The sequence below is a fragment of the Lithobates pipiens genome, unplaced genomic scaffold, assembly GCF_037356315.1.
Source record: "Lithobates pipiens isolate NorthernLeopardFrog02 unplaced genomic scaffold, aLitPip1_a1.2 Scaffold_25, whole genome shotgun sequence".
In the NCBI taxonomy this organism is placed as follows: Eukaryota; Metazoa; Chordata; class Amphibia; order Anura; family Ranidae; genus Lithobates; species Lithobates pipiens.
The window spans coordinates 40,324,333-40,346,236 of record NW_027507787.1 but is presented as its reverse complement, the minus strand read 5'-3'; the positions used below and the strand labels follow the sequence as shown (position 1 = coordinate 40,346,236).

The 21,904-nt window shown below is 41.4% G+C and overlaps 1 protein-coding gene across 5 annotated transcripts in view; it reads left to right on the top strand.

The window, feature by feature from the left end:
• SORBS1 (sorbin and SH3 domain containing 1) overlaps positions 1–21,904 on the top strand; it is a 582,779-nt gene that overhangs the window by 245,544 nt on the left and 315,331 nt on the right. For 3 of the 5 annotated variants that reach the window (XM_077454323.1, XM_077454320.1, XM_077454314.1), the window contains exon 1: positions 7,176–7,346. The exons of 1 other annotated variant lie outside the window; for it this stretch is intronic. The gene's annotated coding sequence lies outside the window, so the exon portion shown is untranslated. Of the gene's footprint in view, positions 1–7,174; positions 7,347–21,904 lie in introns of those variants that run through there. One more of the 5 variants, XM_077454316.1, reaches the window with a different exon arrangement.

Genomic DNA, 21,904 nt, shown 5'->3' with positions numbered 1-21,904 from the left:
ACCCCATCCGCCTCTATCAAAACACATTTTTTGGCATCTCTTCCCTCTCCGATCTCAAACGGGAATAGACCGGGATGCCCTGTGCATCAAACCCCTGGCAGCCCAGATCACAGGACCCCAACATTAGTGGAATTATGGTTGGGGGACACAAGTTTAAAATTATATTTGCAGATGACACACTCCTGACTGACGCGGCCACGCACGACCCTTCCTAACCTTCATAGGCTCCTGGAGGAATTTGGGTCCCGGTCAAGATGCAAAGTAAACTCTGTCAAATCGGAAGCCATGCCAATCAATATCCCTCCACTGGAAGTGCATCAGCTCTCTGAAATTTTTCTCTATACATGGAAAACTCGCGCCATTAAGTATCTGGGAGTATACTTCACTACAAATGTTTATTATAATGTTTTAGGATCCAGAGAAAAAGTCTCTTTCTGGTCTCTGGATCATCTATTATCCCAGTCGGTGATATCAGAGGTTCCCTTAGTGGAACAGGGCACAGGGTTTGGCTCAAACTTTTTACGGTCCCAGAACCAAATGGAGAGGTAAGACCCATTCTAGATCTCGAAGATCTGAATCAGCACTTAAACATCCGATTCTTTCATAATCCGATCGGTTGTGTCCATCCTGCAAGGAGGGGAGTTTTTTTTTTTTAAATCAAAAATGCATATCTCCATATGCCAAATTTTCCCACTCACCAGAAATTTCTGCGTTTTTGAAATATAAAATTATCATTTCCGTTATGGCCCGGCCGTTTGGTTTAGCCACAGCACCACGGGTGTTCTGAAAGATTCTGGCACCAACTTTAGCCAGATTAAGGGCTCAAGGCATAACTGTCCTAGCCTATTTAGACAGTCTACTTTTAATAGATCATTCAGTCTCAGGTCTAAACCAGAGTCTGATCACAGCTGTAACTACCTAAAATCTCTGGGTTGGATACTCAACCTAGGAAGATCCTCCTTAAAACCATCAAGGAGATTACGGTACTTGGGGCTGGTTATAGACACCATACAGAAGAATCCGTTCCATTGTAGGACTAATTCAACTTATCAAAACAAAGAAAAATCCTGAGATTGTTAGGGGCATGAGAATGCATGAGATTGTTAGGGGAAATGGTGGCCTCCTTTTGAGGCTGTCCCTTGCACGCAGTTTCTTACTCAAAAACTGCTTCAAAACACCATCTTGTTGGTCTGGAATAAAAAGATTCCGGCCTGGTTTGTTTCCAATATGCTTGGCCCCCGACCTAAGTCAGAGCCTAAATTGGTGGTTATCCAGCAAAAGGGAAAAACTTTTCTACCTGTATCCTGGAAGGTGTTAACAAAACATGCCAGCCTTCTAGGCTGGGGAGCAGCCCTGGAAGAAGCTTCTGTCCAGGGGGGATGGTCCAGGTTAGACGACCTTGCCTATCAACTTTTTGGAAGATTCGGGCAGTAGGTATGGCCTTAGAATCTGGGACGGTCAGACTAAGGGACTGTTCTGTCAGGATTTAGTCTGACAAGGCCACCGCGATGGCTTACATCAATCAAGGGGACACGAGAGGTCGTGCAGCCCAAAAAGAGGTGAATAATATTCTAGCTTGGGCAGAACACAACATTCTTTGCCTTGTTCGGCAATTTTTAATTTCAGGAATAGAGAGTTGTCAGGCGGGCTACTTGAGTCACCAACAGTTATTTCCAGGAGAATGAGCCACACCGATTTGCAAAAGTAGTTCCTGCACTACTTTTGCCAATTTCAGGTGCGACCTCAATAGACATCTGTGCATGAAGCCAAGTAGCAGCTGAAATCGCGCTGACCTTGCTACTTTGAAATCGCGCTACTTCAAAGTAGCATCAATGTGAACCCGGGCTTAAAGAGGAAGTAAAGACTCAGCAATAAAAAAAAAATCGCCTGCAAGACAAAGGCATAATGAGCTAGTATGAATTACTTACCCGAGATTGAAGCAGTCCTCGTTCCCCTCCTCCGACACCGCCATCTATCCCAGAGTGACTTCCAGGTATCGTCGCTCTGGCCAGTCGCACTTCACTCCCGCGCATGCATGCTTGTGCCGCAGCTTGTGGCATGATCGCCGTAAGAAACGGCACGCTCAGGGCTCCTGCGCCGTAGACATCGGTGCAGCTAGTTCTGCAAATATCTCCTAAACATTTTAGGCCTGGGAGATATTTCTTGCACCTACATGTAAGCCTTAATCTAGGCTTACCTATAGGTTGAAGTGGTTAAAGTGGTTGTAATCAATATCCACTCCCCCACCAAAAAAAAAAAAAAAAGATACGCTCATATGCATATATATTTCCCTGAAAATATAATGCAACAGTTATTGTAAAGTGACAGTTTACAAAAACAAAACAAGTTAACTTGTCAAACTAACAGAATAATCACCACAAGAACGGAGGGGGACATGGAGGAACGCTGGAGGGGGGCAGCAGCAGAACGGAGGGGGAGTGGGGGACACAGCAGCGGAAACGGAGAGGGAGTGGGGGACAGCAGCAGAACAGAGGGGGAGTGGGGGACACAGCAGCAGAATGGAGGGGGAGCATGCTCACTGTAACTAACAAAGTGTGTGTAACACCTGGAAGTTTGTCAATGACTCTGGCGGGCGGCAAACTTGCAGTGGACCTCATGGGTGGGAGGACTCGGAGGCTCAGCTCAGGAGAGGAGAAGTTGAACTGGAGAAGTCTGGCAGCTCAGAGTTGGGCTGCAATGCTGGCAATGTGCTACAGTGGCTGCGGGAGTAGTCGGTGGCGGCCCCAGGACTGTCTGGCACTGACTGGGCAGTGGGCACAGGCTGGATCCTTATCAGCAGTAAGTGTGGCTCTGTGTGGTGTCTGTGGCTGGCTGCTATCTCTCGGAGGCGCTGCTCAGCCTAGCAACCAGTTACTCAGGCATATGCCGGACGCGGCTGCTAACGGGAACTGAGTTCCTGTTGTGGAGAAAGTACAGGAACTCCGTTCCCATGCGTTCCCACAGGACTTGAGCCCTGGTTGTAATGGGTTTACAACCACTTTAAACCTAGAAGCTGATTGGTTACTGTGTACAGCTGCACCAGATTGTGTGCACCAGTTTAAGTAAATGCCCTCTAGAGTGATGTCAGACTTTGTTTCTGGCCACAGCCATTCACTAGTAGTTGGAATCTCAGTTTTATTAGAAAGTTTTCTACATGTCTTTACTGCTTTATTGCTTGTTGTAAAGATTTGATTTAGAAAGACAATTCAAAAACCATACTCCAGGTATTTGTGAGCAATCTGCACCAAAAATAGAGCAGTGCATACAGTAATTTACAATTTAGATGGGTTATATTCTCTTAGGTTGTTCAATCAGAAAATGTCCTTCAAAGAGTTGCAGATTTTAAGGGACTAGATACTGATAAACATTACAAGGGTTGGAATGTTTAACATAGAGATAGCCGTCCCTGCCAGAGATCACACCGCAGCCTCTTATGGGACACAATCCAGTCCCCAAATGGTGAGAGCAGATAACAGACACAAACACGCCATAAATACTTCTACTGCAGACAAAAGAACTAATTCCAAGTGAAAACCATGAAGGACAATTTCAGGTCTGCCTTTGTCTAATGACCTCATTCATAAAGGTAAATAGCGCATTTTATCATCTTTTTGTTAGTTCTGGATACCCTCTCACTGTGACATTTTCAGATGAGGAAAATGGGGCTATTAGCATATTTTATGTAACTGTGACTCAAAGGGACACAATAGAGTGACAGCTTTTTTGTTTTTCTATATACCTAATTTAATAATGGACTTATAAAGCCCCATACACACTATCAGTTTTTCTGCTGAGTTTTTCCTTCAGACTTACCAAAACCATGTAATAGAAGAGCCTGCCTGATTGCACACACATTGGAACTCCTAAGGTTTGACCTCATATTACATGGTTTTGGTAAATCTGAAGGAAAAACTCAGCAGAAAAACTGATAGTGTGTATGGGGCTTAAGTGTAATTCCCTGGAGGTTATATTGGTAGATTGTACTAATATTTGTACCTAAATAGTAGTTTTTGTTTGCATATCCTTGGCCTCTTGTGTTCACATCGGGATTTACAAACACTGTACATATACCGTACATGCATTTAAATGTTTATTCAATATTGTGTACGGTATTTGATTTTTTTTTTTATTTATTTTTTTCAATGCATTTACACTTTTGCATTGCATGTTTCTGAGAATTTTGTCAATTCTATTTATTTATTTTATTCCGGGCTTAATTATTATTATTTTTTTTTTTGGGGGGGGGGGTTTACTGTATATCTGTTTTTGTACATTTTACTAATAACATCAATAGTGACAATACAAAGACTAACAGACTGCATAACATGGCTAAACCCCCTAATCACAATAGGCACAAGTGGCACAGAAACTCTGCCACTGGTCTTATTATTCGCCCAGCTGCGGTTTGCAAACAAACCGGCAACAGATCTGTCTCCGAATGTGACCGAATTTGGCCATGACCATATTTGGTCAATGATGTCACCCAGCATCCCCGGCAGGTTTGTTAACATAGAGCAAATAGCCAGGGATCTGTCATTTTTTGGGACAGTATTGCGGGGAAAAATATTGGTATGATGGTCATTTGGGGATGGGGCAACAGGGTGGGTAGGCTTTGTTATTGGAGTTGGGGTAACAGAAGAACGCATCCTCATTGAATGCTGAAATATGCTTAATGACCTCAATTAACAATGAATTTACATCATAGTTTTTTTTACATTTGTAATAAAGAACACTATCACAATGTATGTGTCTGTCATTTTTAAATTTTGGGGAATGAGTAATAAGGGGTATCTGGGGGGTGTCATTAGGGGTAGTGCTTCCATATTTCAATAATCTGCCCCATAATCCCGACACCCCCTTGGGGACAAGAGAGGCTTTTCTGCCCCCCTTGCCTGGTATCCTAATGTTGAAAGGCATATGACCTGGTATGGTTCAGGTAGAGGGGCATGCTAGATGCTGTCCCTTTCCTGGCCACCCAGGCTGCATGCCTGGATAAGTGTCTAGTTTGAATTTTAAGGGCAGTTTTTTTTTTCAAATACACTTTTAATGGGTTAACTGGAACTGTTCAGCAACTTCACATGCAGCTTTAAGGCATCCTCCAAACATGTAATTAAAAAGGATTTGTCTATTTTCATTGTTGCCCTTTATGCCCCATTTGCTCATCCTTAATTAATATGACCACTGTTAAAGTAAAACTGTCATTAAAATTTACACTTCACATAGATAAATAGGGCATATGTCAGCGTTACAAAATCACAGTATTTTGGGTAAAAAGTACTTCTTCCTTGATAGGAATAAAAAGTTGCTCAGTGCACAGGATATTTGTTACATATATTATAGTATGAAATAATAATAGTGTGACGCTGCCGATATTTTTGAACAAGAAGACGTTCAAAGAAAAATTCCTACTGATATGAATTTAAAACATTGTGGTAAGGCTTTTTCACACCATGTGTGGTGACCTGCATTTTTTTTAGCACTGGATAAACACAGATCACCAACAGGACACATAGAAAACAATTGCTTGTGTGATGTGCAGTGATGAAAACTGCAGCATGTCTATATTCGTGAACAGCACTCTGGATGGCATATGTAACAGCACAACGCGCCTCACTGCTGTGCAGTGATGTGAATGAAGTGTCAAGTGATGCTTTAAATAAAGTAAAAAATAAAAAATAAAAAAAATAAGCAGTGCAATGCACTAAACCGCACATCACACTGCTCCCTACTGGAGCACACACTGACACTAGCCTGTACGATAAAACATTGAGTTTTCCTGTGTAGGCTAGTGTGAACTTAGCCTCAAGGCCTCTTTAGGGTAGAGCAAAAGGGGCAGCTGCCCTGGGTCCAAAGCAGCTGCCTCATACTACCCCAGTTTAAATTCCATTGAAGTTTTAGTCCCGTGCAGTGTCCCGATATAACAGCGTGACGTTCTATTACTAATGCTGCCCTGCTCTACCCAATTGCTGTGTACAGATGACTCACCTGCAGACCCTGTGTTAACATGTAAATAACCTGCATTGATATGTAAATAGCGGTGGCATTAATATGCAAATAGCCATGGATCGGCAGCATTGATATATAAATAGCAGTGGGATTAATATGTAAATAGTCGCAGACTGGCAGTAACCTCTAGCAACCAATCAGTGAGCAGTAATAATGTGCAGTAACCTCTAGCAACCAATCAGTGAACAGTATTGCTGTACAGTAATCTCTAGCAACCAATCCGCAAGCAGAAGTCATGTGCTATACCCTCTAGCAAAAATCAGTGAGCCATAATGTGTGCTGCAACCTATAGCAGTCAGTCAGTAAGCAGTAATGATACCTCTGGCAACCAATCACAATAACTGCCTGATCTGATTCAGTAAACTGATTTTGAGTCTAGCTGCTATGTATTGTATGTCTCACAGCAGGTGGAGAGTGAAATGTTTGCCCAGGGTCCAATCAATATTAGACAGCCCTGTTTAGCCTAATGGTGTCTGGATGCTGTACTTTAGGTTACATTTCCCAAAGTGGGTTGAGTATATTGCTTAGGGCAACATGCACCTGTTGTACAGGTAATCTGGAGTATGTCATATACATCACAGCATTCAGAGTGCAGTTCACAAGAATATATAATGTACAGCATTTCAGCTTTCAGCAATGTACAGCACAACATACAGTGTGACACAGTCAGGAGTATGTAGTGTACAAGTTGTACAAAGTGCAACAGTCAAGATTGTGTCATGTACAGCACAACACACATTGCAGGGGTCTATAATGCACAACATGTTATACAGAATCCAGTGATCCTGAGTATGTAATGTCTGGCAATGATATGCAGGTACAGAGAATGTAATATACAGCACACTGTATGTTATACTGTCTGCAGCAGTCATTTATTGTATCCCTGTCCTGCATTCTATCAAAACATTTGCTTATTTAAAAAAAAAAAAAAAGAATACACTTGGATTCTGAAATAAAAATACTTGGAATAGATCGCTTTTGCTTCCTACATTGTAACTGGAAGCTAACAGGTCAAAGTGCAATGTGTAGGTATTATTGGTAGAAGTGCCTAGAGTCCAAATCCTGACACTTTTCCTCCATTGCCATCTGCATCTAGTGGGAATCCCAGCTAGCTTTTTTTTTCTCCTGTCTGTATTCTAATGAGGAGGCAGGGCAGGGTGATCTGGGAGGGCTGCCTCTTTGGAATCTCAGTATGGTGTGTGTCAGGCTGTTTGTCGGAGTTTAAATGAACAAATGCCTCGCTGTGCCATAGAAAGGGACTACACTGAGTCGATATCCTGCTAGGGATCTTCTTACAACCTTTTGGATTTGCAAACTCCTTGTAAGAAAGAGCAACAGATGTAAGTTCTTTATCTCCTTGTTGCATGGGCAAAGGGTAGAGTGCTCTAAAATGGTTAGAACTGTGCTGTAGAAAGCTGTATGGTCTTTGCATTAGCAAGTTAGAGACTTTTCACTGTACTGTTCATTTTTCTGACATGTGGTCTTCATTGTGAATGTGTGTGTTTGTGGATAATTCATGGACACAATAAAGTGCATGCAGTTGTATTATGCTGCAATGGAAAAAGTTTGCAATGGCAGATTGGGTTTGCGTTACTAAAATAAAGAAAGTCTTGCATTACTGTACACGTCTGGCTGAATTTTCCATTAGTGTATGACTCAGCCCTCTATTTACTTGCTGCAAATGAGTGTGTTCTGCAGGAATCGGTCGGTTTCTGCAGTCCATCTGTCTGCAGTTGGTCGATTTGACATGTTGTAGGTGGCTGAAGTCATTGAGTAGTTGGCAAAGGCTACAAACCAGCACACGGATTAGTACATCTAATTATGAAACCTTTTGTGTCTGTTTACATGATTATAATAGAAGACGAGAAATATTTCCTATAAGCGGGATCTCCAGAATGCTTCTAACGCTATTTGCTCAGTTTTGCAGCTGGGACTCATGCTTTCAGCCATTTGACATGTCAACCAAGCGGCAATTGCTAAACTCAGCAAATAGTCCAAATCCCCATGGTCCGCTGGAAAGTTGCCTGAAAACCGTAAAAAAAAAGAAAAGTGCATTTGCATCTCTTTGGTCTAACAATGCTGTAATGGCTTCAACCAATTGAAAATAAACACCTCAGATAACATAAGCCCTGCAGCAAAATGTGTACACATCTCAGATGATGGTTAATTATTAGCTGCCTGACAGTAGCGTGGGGTTGAAAAAAAATTCAAAACAAGCACCTTTGTTTAAAAAGCAGCATTTCACGCTTCGCAGGCCAGCAATCAGATATTGTCTTTAGTGCCACCTGGCCACTTCATTTTCCACACTTTTTTATATTTAGCTCTGTGTGTTACATGGGTTCCTCCAAAGATTGCCAGGCTAAAGACAGTTTTCCTAAAAAATAGTTTAGAAGCGTTCCCATAAAAAGCTGTGCCGATCTCAGAACCTTATTAGGCTGAGAGTTAGGAATGCTCCGCTGTAACCCTAGAAGATGTTTAATTGAATGACGTGTTTGTGATTGCCTCTCTACATCCACATCTTGTCTATGAGATGCTTTGCTGCTCATATTAGTGAAAGCGTTTATATATATATATATATATATATATATATATATATATATAATTTATGGTTTTATTTACTCTGAAAGATAAACATCAGTTATGTTGCTGGGTTTTATTTTGCAACAGTTAGATGTGAACCTAGCGGCTAGGTCCTAGCCTAACTGTTGAGTGTGTGCACATTAACATGAACTGCGTTAGCAGCTCATTCAAAATGAATGGGCGGTCAGGCACCTTAACGGCTCAGAAATCGGACCTGTTCCTTTTTTTGACAGCGCATCACATTGCAATCTGTTATTGCATTGTACAGTGCCACATATCCATCGGCAAGGTGCATTGGGATGCCGTTCAGAATCAAAGGTAGCGCAGAGTGCCAACTATTTAGGGGCATTATTAAAAGTGAAGATGGTTGTCAATGTTTGCACTTTGTTTTGCCATTCTTGGTGCTCTTCTGAGTAGAACTAAATGTTTCAGGTATTGGTAAACTGTTTCCTTGCATCATATATACCTTTCAGTTGCGGCTGGATGTTCAAAATTTTTGGGGGGCGCAAACAAACTGAAAAATACTGAAACTCCCCCCTCATCAATTGCAGCGTCACTGTGCCCATCAAATGCAGCCACTTATGCCCAGTATATGCAGCCACTTGTCAGAACCGAGAGGACTTACCGCAGCACTGCAGCAGTTCCTTTCCAATGCAGCAGAACGGCGGCGACCTCCGCTCCTGCGTGTGTCTCCTCCGCTCCTCTTCCTAAGCGTCAGGCATCCAATAGGGTGGCCTGGCGCTTTGGCCAATCGGGGAAACGGGTCTGACGCCCTGCCTCCTGATTGGCGGGGAGGAAGGTTAATGTGAAAATAGTGAAAATGTATTCGCTAGCGTCACAATTGGGTGGGATCCACCCTATTTTAAAGCCTATTAGAACCTCTGGCTCTAATCTGGTGCTTCAAAATATACCACCCCCGCCATAGGAATCCATGCATCCGGCGTCCTGAAAGGGGCCGGGTTCATGGATGGGGGGGCTGCGCCCGTGTGCCCACAGTACACGGGCCACCACTGATACCTTTATTATACTGGACCTCTAAAAAGGCTACAGTTTAGCCAGCACTTTACAAAATGGAGGGAGACTGTATAGTTAGAATGCAATACAAGAGGGATCAGAGGACCTTGCTTATGAGTGCTTAGAATCTAAAAGGGAAGGTCAAATGATACACAAGGGTAATGACTGTTTAGGGTGAACTGATGGAGAAAGTAAAGGTACATTTTATAAGGTTAGGTCATACTTTTTCAACAAGGGTACTTTGGCAAAATGCCTAAAAATTGTATACAAGCCAGTTGGTGGCTCAAGCCTGCTCTTTAGTTGCACAAAACCACAGGCTTGCATTGTGCACCATTACAACCTTCTAGCCGCCGGTGTCCTAACAACCAGGCACATCATTGGTTTGATAAGGACATCAGGTGGCCCTTCCTCTTTGGCACTGTGGTCACATTAGCTAAGTGAGGGAGAAACTGAGGGAGAAGAGAAACGGTGGAATACTAGTGTGCAAAGGCGTTTTTGCTTTGATCGAATAAATCATCTCAAAAGTTGGGAGTCCTTCATGTGTGGATGTTTCAATACATAAGACTATTTGTTTCATTTGTTTACCTTTTGGAATGAGGTTCCTCAAATTGTGCAGAATTTTGAAGGGTGCCTTGACTGAGAAATATTGGGATGCACATCCCTGAGGAGATGGGTTTGCAGAGATCATCTAATGATGGACAGAGTGGATAGTCTTGACAGATTGGGGTATGAGAAAGAGCAAAGCATAGCAGCCAATTAGAAATCATCTTCTCACTCAAACTGATAAAAATGTAATGACAACTGGTGTAGTCTGTGCACCTTGAACGCTATTATCCTCTGGCATCTCCTTATTACATAAGCCCAACTTGTTTTTTACAAGTTGGCAATAATGTGAATTTTCAGTAGGTAAAATTATATTGCATTTTTGCCATTTGACTTGCTTTAAATCCATCCCCGTACCAGTGAGCAACAGGATATTGTGAGGGATTCACAAGTCTCCTAAGGGCTGTACATGTTTCTTCAATGGAAGTGTTGTAATTGTATCCTGTGCAGAAATCGGTCAACATGGTTTGCTCTACTGCTACTCCTATCTGTTGGAGTTAACAGGAGAGATTTAATTTCCCCTAGAATGGAAGGCCTGTCCTTGATTCCCCAGAGAATTATGTTGTAGTGTCACGCCCTGACATCACTAGTTATATAACCGTTCAAAGAAGACTTGGACTTTTCTTCCTTGATATCTAATTAGAAAAACAGACTCTGCCATTCAGTGAGATGGGAGGTCTTTGACCCACCATATTTTATTCAGTATGAGTTTTCTACCCGCAGTGCTTTTCTATATAATATATGTATATGTGTATGTGCTTACACCATGTAAAGTTTGAACTTTGGTTCAATAAAGAAATTTTAAGTGCAGCCATCCTCTGGACTTTTTCTTATATATGTATGTATGTGTGTATAAATATACACTCACCGGCCACTTTATTGGGTACACCTTGCTAGTTCTGGGTTGGACCCCCTTTTGCCTTCAGAACTGCCTTAATTCTTCATAGCCTAGACTTAACAAGGTGTTGGAAACATTCCACACAGATTTTGGTCCATATTGACATGAACATGGATGGCTGCACATCCATGATGCAAATCTTCCATTCCACCACATCCCAAAGGTGCTCTATTGGATTAAGATCTGGTGACTGTGGAGTACAGTGACCTCATTGTCATGTTCAAGAATCCAGTGGTGAGATCATTTGAGCTTTGTGACATGGTGCATTATCCTGCTGGAAGTAGCCATCAGAAGATGGATACACTGAAGGATGGATATGGCCAGCAACAATACTCAAGTAGCATGGAATGCTCAAATTTTGACCGTACCATCTGAATGTCGCAGCTGAAATTGAGACCCTCGTCAGACCAGGCAACATTTTTCCAGTCTTCTAATGACCAATTTTGGTGAGCCTGTGCAAATTGTAGCCTTGGTTTTCTGGTCCTAGCTGACAGGAGTGGCACCCGGTGTGGTCTTCTGCTGCTGCAGCCCATCTGCTTCAAGGTTTGATGTGTTGTGCATTCAGAGATGGTAATTTGCATACCTTAGTTGTAATGAGTGGTTATTTGAGTTTCTGTTGCTTTTCTATCATCTCAAACCAGTCTGCCCATTATCATCCGACAGCAACAAGACATTTTCATTCACACAACTGCCACTTATTGGATATTTTCTCTTTTTTTTTTGGTCCATTTTCTGTAAACCTTAGAGATGGTTGTGTGTGAAAATCCCAGTAGATCAGAAGCAGTTTTTTAAATACTCGTCTGGCACCAACAACCATGCCACATTCAAAGTCACTTAAATCTCCTTTCTTCCCCATTCTGAAACTCAGCTTGAACTTTTGCAAGTCGTCTTCACCACATCTAGATGCCTACATGTATTGAGTTGCTGCTATTGGTGGATTAGCAATTTGTGTTACCAAGCAATTGAATGGGTGTACCCAATAAAGTGGCCAGTGTGTGTGTATGTGTATATATGTGTGTGTATGTGTATATATATATATAATATCATTTTATTCATTTATTGGGGAGAGAGCAAAAAGATTTTCCCAAAGTAGGTACATAAGACGGATGAGTAAAAAAGAGAGTGAAAATATTTCTGGTGTTGTTTTCTCCAAACCACACTTCCACTTTCCTTTCTGGTAGTTTGTATAAATCGGACAGATGGAACCATATGATTGATGAAATGGCCTTCACCCTGGTCTCTCGCCCATGTGACTTCCTCCTTGGCTCACAGCACAATCTGGAGAAAAGCTGAATAAGACATGAACTATATGATGTAGTAAGCGCTCTCTAATTATCCAGTCACAATATACGTTCCCACATTTGTTGCTTATTATAACGTGCGTGTTACATTATATATAGAGTTAAAAATTAGTAATTGGGCTTGTTGCATATTATATATCTTTCTGGGAGATGGGTAAACTGTATTGGGTTGCTTTTAAAGTCACCCATGGATTTGAGATGGTTTCTGTGCAACTCCCAGTTTATCTTGGGTAGCAGTTGCATAATTTAATATAATGTCTATTGTATACACCAAGGTTAAGGCCAACACTAGTGGGAAGGGGGGGTCTGTTTTCCCTCTACTTCCCGTTACCATAGACCTTAACCACTTGCTTACTGGGCACTTAAACCCCCCTCCTGCCCAGACCAATTTTCAGCTTTCGGTGTTGATGCACTTTGAATGACAATTGCGCGGTCATACAACACTGTACCCAAATGAAATCTTTATCATGTTTTTTTCACACAAATCGAGATTTCTTTTGGTTGTATTTAATCACAACTGGGATTTTTTTTTTTTTTATTTAAAATTGTGAATAAAAAAAATCATGTTTCAAAGTTTGTTATAAAATGTTGTAAACAGATAATTTTTCTCCTTCATTTATATGCGCTGATGAGGCGGCACTGGTGGGTACTTATAGGCTGCACTGGTGTGCATTCATAGGCACAGATAAGGCTGCACTGATGGCCACTGATGAGATGGCACTGATAGGTTGCACTGATGGGCGACACTAAAGGGCACTGATAGGTGGCACTGATGTGCAGCATTGTTGATGAGGCACTGACTGTGGGCACTGCTAGGTGGCACTGTGGGCACTGATGGGTGGCTCTAGTGGGCACTGGTAGGCGGCTTTGTTGTCTACTGCTAAGTGGCACTGGCAAGTGGCACAGGTGAGCACTGAGGAACTGATGGCAGCTCTCCATGATCGGAACTGATGTCCCTCTCACAGCCACCGGTGATCGGCTTTTTTTTTCTCCTCACGCTGTCAGGGCTCGTTTACATCACATGATCAGCTGATCATGTGGTAAGGGGTCAGGATTGACCCCTTACTCCAGTCTGTGATCCAGCGAGTCTCATAGACTCGCTGATCACAGAGCATGCCGCACCCTGCAGGAGGCATGCAGGCCACTCGGTCACGGGAGGACGTCAATAGACATACTCCTGGCAAAGCGGGTCCGCGCTGTAGCTGTCGTTCGGCTATAGCGCGCATCTGAACAAGTTAACATGCATGCTCTAGTGACTGGAAACAATCATGTTACAAAGATTTACTTTCTATGGCCATCTTTAGTTCAGGAAAGCCACATTACAGGTCTTGTAAGAACCTGACCTTCTTGAATTTAGAATCCAGTTCTTGAATTAGAAGCAGCCTTTCAGTTTTAGGTATTTATTTCTTATCTTTGTTATAATAGGGTAAGCATATAAATACAAAGAACAATGCTATAACACTAATAAAGTGTACTGACTGATCGGAATACAGGAAGGTGAAATCTGGTTGGCTGCCAATAATAATCCCTGTGTAGATTATCATCATTCTTTCCATAGCCATATTGTACATGTCTGATATAGTGTCAGAGAAGAGGATTGCCAATGTTTCTTAGATGTATACTATTCTTGATTTACAGTTGAACTTTAATAAACCTTTCATATATAAGCAGGCTTCCCACCTGCCGAGCTGCCTTGTGTCATTTTCTGTACGCCTCCCACTCTCCAGCCATGTTTACTTTGCTCATCTTGATGATCTTGTAACATCTGGCATCCATAATAATGGGGAGTTAACGACATTTACATGGTGGAAATGGTGGAGCAACATACAGGACAGGTCTTTAGTGATTCTGTTTCTTACAGTGGAATTTTATTGAATCTGTCATTTCCATGTTTGTGTTTCCTCACCATCACAAGGTTGTCATGTGTCTGGCTTATTTCATACAGGCCACAGTAGCTGAATGAGCATAGCATGCTTAGGAACGCCTTTCAGCTGAACCAGTGTCACTGCTAAACACTGAGAAAACTATTCACATGGGAATCGCCTCATAATCCTGTATCGTGTACCGGGCAGCAGTCATGGGTGTTAACCATTTTTTGTGATTTTACTATGTTTACATTTTAGGTACATGTGCATAGGCTGACCTGATGCCAGGGCATTGGTCCTGTGTTCTGTGCTTTAAGGGGCTGACATGCAGCCAATAAGCAAATCCAAGTGAACAAGATTGGAAAATCTGGCCCCATCACTATTGGTGCCCTTTACGTGAGTGGCAGAGTCAGCATCTGCCTACGCTGCGTCACTGTTAATCATCTTCCCCTTAGCAGCAAATCTAAGCTTGTATGTTTTCGAAGGACTGTTTTTTTCTCTTCTTGTTTCATTGTTTTTGTGGACCTTGCATCAAAATGTAAGGGTTCATTAATCCTTTAGACCTATCACTTCTTCCATGATAAAAGCGCAGAAATAAACATGGCAAAAAAAAAAATCCTCATCAGGAGAAAACTGCAGAGCATCCCAAATCTCACAATAAGACACTCCAGCACTGCCTTGAATATAGTTACCCAGCTAAGGATCCTTAATCTCACAAGCCTGTAGTCCAGCACAGTGCCTTGAATATAGTTACCCAGCTAAGGATCCTTAATCTCACAAGCCTGTAGTCCAGCACAGTGCCTTGAATATAGTTACCCAGCTAAGGATCCTTAATCTCACAAGCCTGTAGTCCAGCACAGTGCCTTGAATAAAGTTACCCAGCTAAGGATCCTAAATCTCACAAGACTGTAGTCCAACACACAGTGCCTTGAATATAGTTACCCAGCTAAGGATCATAAATCTCACAAGACTGTAGTCCAGCACAGTGCCTTGAATATAGTTACCCAGCTAAGAATCCTAAACCTCACAAGACTGTAGTCCAGCACAGTGCCTTGAATATAGGTACCCAGCTAAGGATCCTAAATCATCCAAGACTGTAATACAGCAAAATGTTAAGCTTTGATAAATACGCCCATACACATGTGCAATTACATGCTGGTGCCAGTGCACAGCTTTTTCTGTAAAGCAGTCCTATGGGCTAAAATACAGCTGTAGTTGCTGGACTCTACAGAACTGTACATCCATATGCACCAATTTGCAGCCTCATGCAAGGGGCAAAATTGATATTTAGTTGCTTGTGCCCTCCCACTACCCAACTATTCCTAAATATGTCAGTTTTGTCATGTTTAGCCATCTTTACACACAATTTCTTTCCTAGGAGTCAATCAGAACATCCCTTTTAATCAAAGAGTTGTTTTGGCTAGAGAATGGAATAATTATAACTCTTGTCTGTGTCCTAGAAATTGTGCTTCACCCCCTGTCCCACACACAACAGGAAATGAGACCAAATCTTTCCACACTGAGGAAAATCTGGCCATACAGGGATAGAATTTCAGCCATATTTGCATTCATTCCGTGGGTGACATCGCCACTCGGCTCAACAAAAGTCGATTTTTCAACTGACTTTTGTCGAAGGTGCAGGGTGGAAAATGCTCAGCCGAACAGTGCCTGCATCCAGTCACATAAAGGCAGTGTTCAAATATTCTGACAGCAGTTGGTATCTCCTGTCAGTTTTCAGAATATAATAACCAGCCCTGTAGAATTATCCATCCATGCTGTTCAGTGTGCTTGGAGGAATCCTAAAATGTTTAAGTCTAAAGATTTACCTTAATGCATTCTCTTTTGCTGTAATAAATAGCCCCAATTTTTTGTTAAAAAGCTAATTGCTTCCTCAGTTTAGGCCGATATGTATTCTTCTACATATTTTTGGTAATAAAAGTCACAAAAAGCGTATATTGATTGGTTTGTGCAAAAGATATAGCGTCTACAAAATAGGGGATAGATTTATGGCATTTTTATTAAATATATATTTTTTTTATACTAGTAATGGCGGCGATCTGCAATTTTTTTTTTTAATCGAGACTGCGACATGGCGGACACATAAGACACTTTTTTGGGTCGATTGACAATTATACAGCGATCAGTGCTATAAAAATGCACTGATTACTGTATAAATGTCACTGGCAGGGAAGGGGTTTACACTAGGGGGCGATCAAGGAGTTAACTGTGTTCCCTAGTGTGTGTTATAACTGTGGGGGGGTGGGACTGACTATAAGAGAGGAGAAATCGTGGTTCCCAGCTCATAGGAACTCACAATCTTTCTCCTCTCCTCACAGAACTAGGATACGCCCCTGTTCTGCCTCTCGTGTCTGCGATCGCTTGTGACCAGTGGTCATCATGTCTGCCCCCATAGCAAGTGGCTTGTTAAGATGGCAAACACAGAGGAGGAGTAACAAAGATTGCCAACGGGGGGTACCCCTTAAAAGGAGTTTGGGGGCAGCTCTGTGCAATACTATTGCACAGAGCAGGTTAGTATAAACCTGTTCATTATTTTAATAAAAAAATAAAATATACTTTACAATCACTTTATTATGCCTCGGCATGACCAGCTTTAGTTGTCACCAATACAAGTTTCCCCTTTGGAAGACTTCTCTATTTGTCTGGTGTCAACTCGGTTGTGGATTTTTCCACACTTTCAGTCCCGATGACAATCAGGGTAAACAGAGGTGGTGAATCTTCATAACTGGGATATAGGCAGAAACTCAAATATAGGGGTTTATTTACTAAAGGCAAATCCACCTTGCACTGCAAGTGCACGTAGAAGTGTAATTGGAAGTGCAGTCGCTGTAAATCTGAGGGGGACATGCAAGGAAAATAAAAAAGCAGCATTGTTGCTTGCACATGATTGGATGGTAAAATCAGCAGAGCTTCCCCTCATTTCAGATCGTCCCCTCAGATGTACAGCAACTGCACTTCCAAGTGCACTTGCAGTCCACTTGTAGTGCAAAGTGGATTTGCCTTAGTAGTCTAGTAAATGAGCCCCATAATGTGGTTCCCAACCCTTTATCACTTCATTCAAAAACAAGAAAAAACAGTTTTGATTTTAGAGAAAGGAGCATTTTATATTCCTGATATGTGCCTGCTGTACCCATGTACTTGTATAAAAAAAAAAAGTATCCCATTCTCTTTGTATTGCTTCCTCTGTGATCCTGCCAGTCCCTCTTCTCTCCTAATAAAAACAGACTACATTAGGCATGAGAGCACAGCGTGGTCAGTGAACCCGGCCTAAAGCCTCGTACACGCGATCGGATTTTCAACAGGGAATCGTGTGGTGACACTGTTTTGCCTAAAATGCAACCGTTGGTACGCTTCATCAGACAATTGTTGTCCAACTTTCCGCCAACAAATGTTGGCTGGCAGGCTAGTCCGGTCTGTTGTCAGATTTTTGTATCGTGTGTACACAAGTCCATAGTACAAACATGCATGCTAGGAATCAAAGCTCACCAAACAGGAAGGTGCCCAAAGGGTGGCACTAAAGAACTGAAAGTCCACATAGTACATCACTATGTTTGTGTTTGTTGGCAGACAATTGCGTACCGTTTGTATGCAAGACAAGTTCCTGGCACACGCCCTTCAGACAAAAGTTTGATGCTCTGGTGGCCAACAATCCGATCATGTGGCTTAAGGCTACAGACTCTCTGCAAAAAAGTAAGAAAATTAGTGACTGCACAAACGTATGAAAGATCTAGACCACAGAGCTCTGTATACACTGCTTATTATTTTTGTTTCATTTATGGATTTTCCATTAATTATGTAATTGTGTGTACAATTAACTCTAATCTGAGTCAATTTTAAAGATGTTTATTCAATAATATAATCTTGTTAAATCTATAAATGGGACCTGCAGGGATGGGAAGCGCTGGCTCTCGGTGACAGCCTTGTGAGTAAGGACAAATGTTGATTTTTGAACGCTGCACAAAGACACTTTTGGAAATGTTTCCCCCCCTGTAAAACACAATGAAAGCTGTTCAATTTCATCCAGCATGTCATTGCCATTAATTCACCTAGGTCCAAATGACAGGGAGCCAGCCTAGTATAAAAGGAGTATGAGGCAATCAACAATTGCTTTTTCTCAATGACCCGCAGATGAACTAGAGGGAGTTTGTATTCAACTAATCTATTGGGGGGTTTTTTTTTTGTTGTTTTTTGTTTTTTCATTTGTAACGGCAGTTTGGCCAGTTTGCAGCTTTATATCCTGTATGTTTAGTTCTGTGCCCATGCCTGTGTACAGTGTTTTATTCTTTTTTACAAGAATCTGTGACAAAGCAAAACTACTGTGTCAGTCACTGGTCTGGAACTGATATGCAGCTTTTAACTTGAAAAGTGTAGTTTCCATCAGCGGCTTTTTATTTATTTAATACAGGTACTTTTATAGCACTGCCCATTTATGCAGTGCTTTACATATATATTATACAGTCACATCAGTCCCTGCATACATATACCAGGGGCAATTATGGCAAGAGCTACTTTAAAGTGGATGTAAACTCTCCCCCACAACTTTGTCCCATGTAAATCAGCATAAAAAAACCCTAATGAAAACTGCTTGTAGATATCTCCTTACTTGCTTAGTATTGTTGTAATCCTTTTTGTTCTTTAGAATGACGTCACTGAGCATGCCCAGATCTCCCCTGATTGATAGCACACTCTGTGTACTTGTCTATCTGTTATCAGGACTTCCTACAGCACACCACTGAAATCCCAGGAGACTGCAGAATCATTCCGAGCTTCCTCCTACACACCATGTGACCATGTGACATCACATGCAGTGTAAACCTGGCCATTACTGCAGTCTTATCAGCTGAAGCTGATAAGACTGACAAAGGCAAACATTAGACAATGGGCACAAGTAAATACTATGAAATAAAACAAGTCGGCTAAGAACAGGGAAGCAGGGTTGCCATAGAAATGTTGGATTGAGAAGGATGCTTGGTTAACAGTACAGGAAGTGCTCAATATAAGGGCAGAAATACACTCCACTGTGGACTCAGAAAACTGCCTAACCCCGGGAAACTAAGTTTTTAAAGTTTCTTTAAACAGTAAGTAATATGCGATTTGGGCTGGATTACAGTGGCTATAGTTTGATAATTACTTATTATAATGGACTAAATGAAGCATCAGAGTGGGAGAGTTTACTTCCTCTTTAACCTACCAGCATGTATTTGGAGTGTGGGAGGAAACCGGATTAAACCCGCATAGGAAGAACATGCAAACTCCAGGCAGGTATTTTTTTCACAGGTATTTTTTTGTGCCAAATTCCCTTTAATGCATTTCGCCATAGTATTACCTTGAATTACAAGTATTGGTTTTAAAGAATGGCCAATAAATATATTCCATTGTAGACAGGCGCTAACTAAATTAAAATTCTGGGAAAAATGTACTGTGCTCTGATTTGTCTTTTAACCTTTTTAGGAAGGCACTTAAATCCTATTGCCTCGTACACGATCAGACTTTCCACCAACAAAACCCTGGAATTTTGTCCGAAGTGTGTTGGCTCAAACTTGTCTTGCATACACACGGTCACACAAATGTTGGCCAAAAATTATGAATGTAGTGACGTACTGCATGTTTTTTTTCGTCTCTTTAGCGCCACCCTTTGGGCTCCTTCTGCTAATTTCGTGTTAGTAGAAGTTTGGTGAGTGTTGATTCGCGCTTTTCTTTTTGTGTTTTTCATTTCATGCTTTTTCAGTTTGTTTCTGAACGGCCGTTTGTCAACCAGGCATGTTGCGGAATCGCAGGAGATAACATGTTGTTTATTATTGGTCTTGGAGTTATTGCTTTGACATAATTTTTTTTGGTTGAATAATGATTTGATTTGATATATTTTCTATATTTTTGGGATGCATAGAATGCACTTTTTGGTTAAGTTCTTTTGGCAGATAGCATGTCTAAATTATTATTTTTTTTAACCGCTTTCGGACCACCCGCCGCTGTTTTACTGTGGCAGGTTGCCTCCCCTGCGCGAAACCACGTTACTGTACATGGGCTCGCGGGGTCCAGATAGCAGGCACGCGCCTGCTGCACAGAGGGGGTACTGATGCTTGTGGCAGACAGATGTGATGACCGCTGGCCACAAGTGATCATGACCAGGAGCCCAGAACAGGGACGAGTGTGTGTAAACATTTCCCGTTGGAAAATCTGATCGTGCGTACGAGGCTTAAGTGTAAATTTAAGTGTTTCACAACTTCCTGCCTCCTTAGTGAAAGTATCGCTGCTTTTGATTTTTTTTTTTTGAAAATGTAGTTATTTTTTCCAGGTACCAAATGTTAAAATCAAATGGTTTTTGAGTTGCATTGGAAGGACATTAGTCTTGTCATCAAATGTACTGATGGGAAATTTTGTACAAATGTACATACGAATGTTGGTTTGAAAATCTACTAGTGTATGGCCAGCTTAGAGCCGGTATTTATGGGGGTCAGTTAGGGAGCAATCAAATTTCAAATACTTACTAAGCACTATCCAAATATTAGTATTTTAATACATAGATTAGCGAAGTGTTCACTTCAGTGAGCTCTTGAACTAACTATAAATGTAGCATGCAAGCCTTTATGCTAGATCACCCATTCCTGTCCATGAATTCACCAAGCCAGACTGCTGATACTTCTAGATGCAGTGTTACAGCTTTACAGGATAAGTTCACTTTTTATAACATTACACCCTTATTTGGGGGGTAACATGTGAGATGTTACTTTGGAGCAGTCCTCCTGACCCCCCCCCATGACATTGGGTGGGGGGATCCTCTCTCCGCAACCGCTGTCACATTTTCAAAACAGCACTGCTGGGCAGGGCTCCACCCACACAGCCACACCATCCATTCACAGAGTTTTCTGAATGAATGAACTAGAAGTCCCATTTTCTAGCTTTTAGTTCTTAATAAACTACGAGTACACTGATGAGCGCCCTTGTAGTTCATTGACTCCTCCTGCACTTCATTAATTGTCTGCCCGTATGGGAGTACAGGCAAATATTTTTTAATGAGTGTCTGCTGAAGCTGTGCATTGCACCCACAATCTACTTATTGTAGATGCAATTCTTTGCAGGCTGCAGTGTAAATTATAAATGAAATGAAGTAGCAGTTAGTCAGTCCTCCCCAGTGTCAGTTAGTGTCAGATTGTTTGCCATACTATCACACTACCGCGGTCCCGTTAGAAGTCGCTGATCACTGCCATTAGTAGTATAAGAAAAAACTAACGTGTATGTGTGTATGTATATATATCTCTATGTATGTGTGTGTGTGTGTGTGTGTGTATATATATATATATATATATATATATATATATATATATATATATATATATATATATATATATATATATATATATATATATACATATATACACACCATAGTTTGGTTTGCGTGGAAGTTATAGTATCTACAATCAATATACACGTATTGGGATATCTTTTTCTTTTTATACCAAAGACATGCAGATATTCAATTGTATTTGTATTTTTTTATTGAAAATGTTTTATAGCAGAAAGTTTTTGTTTATATTGCAAAAAAAAAAAAAAAAAAAAAACGGTGATCAAATACCACCAAAAGAAAGCCTAATTTGTGTCAAATAAATTATATAAATTTT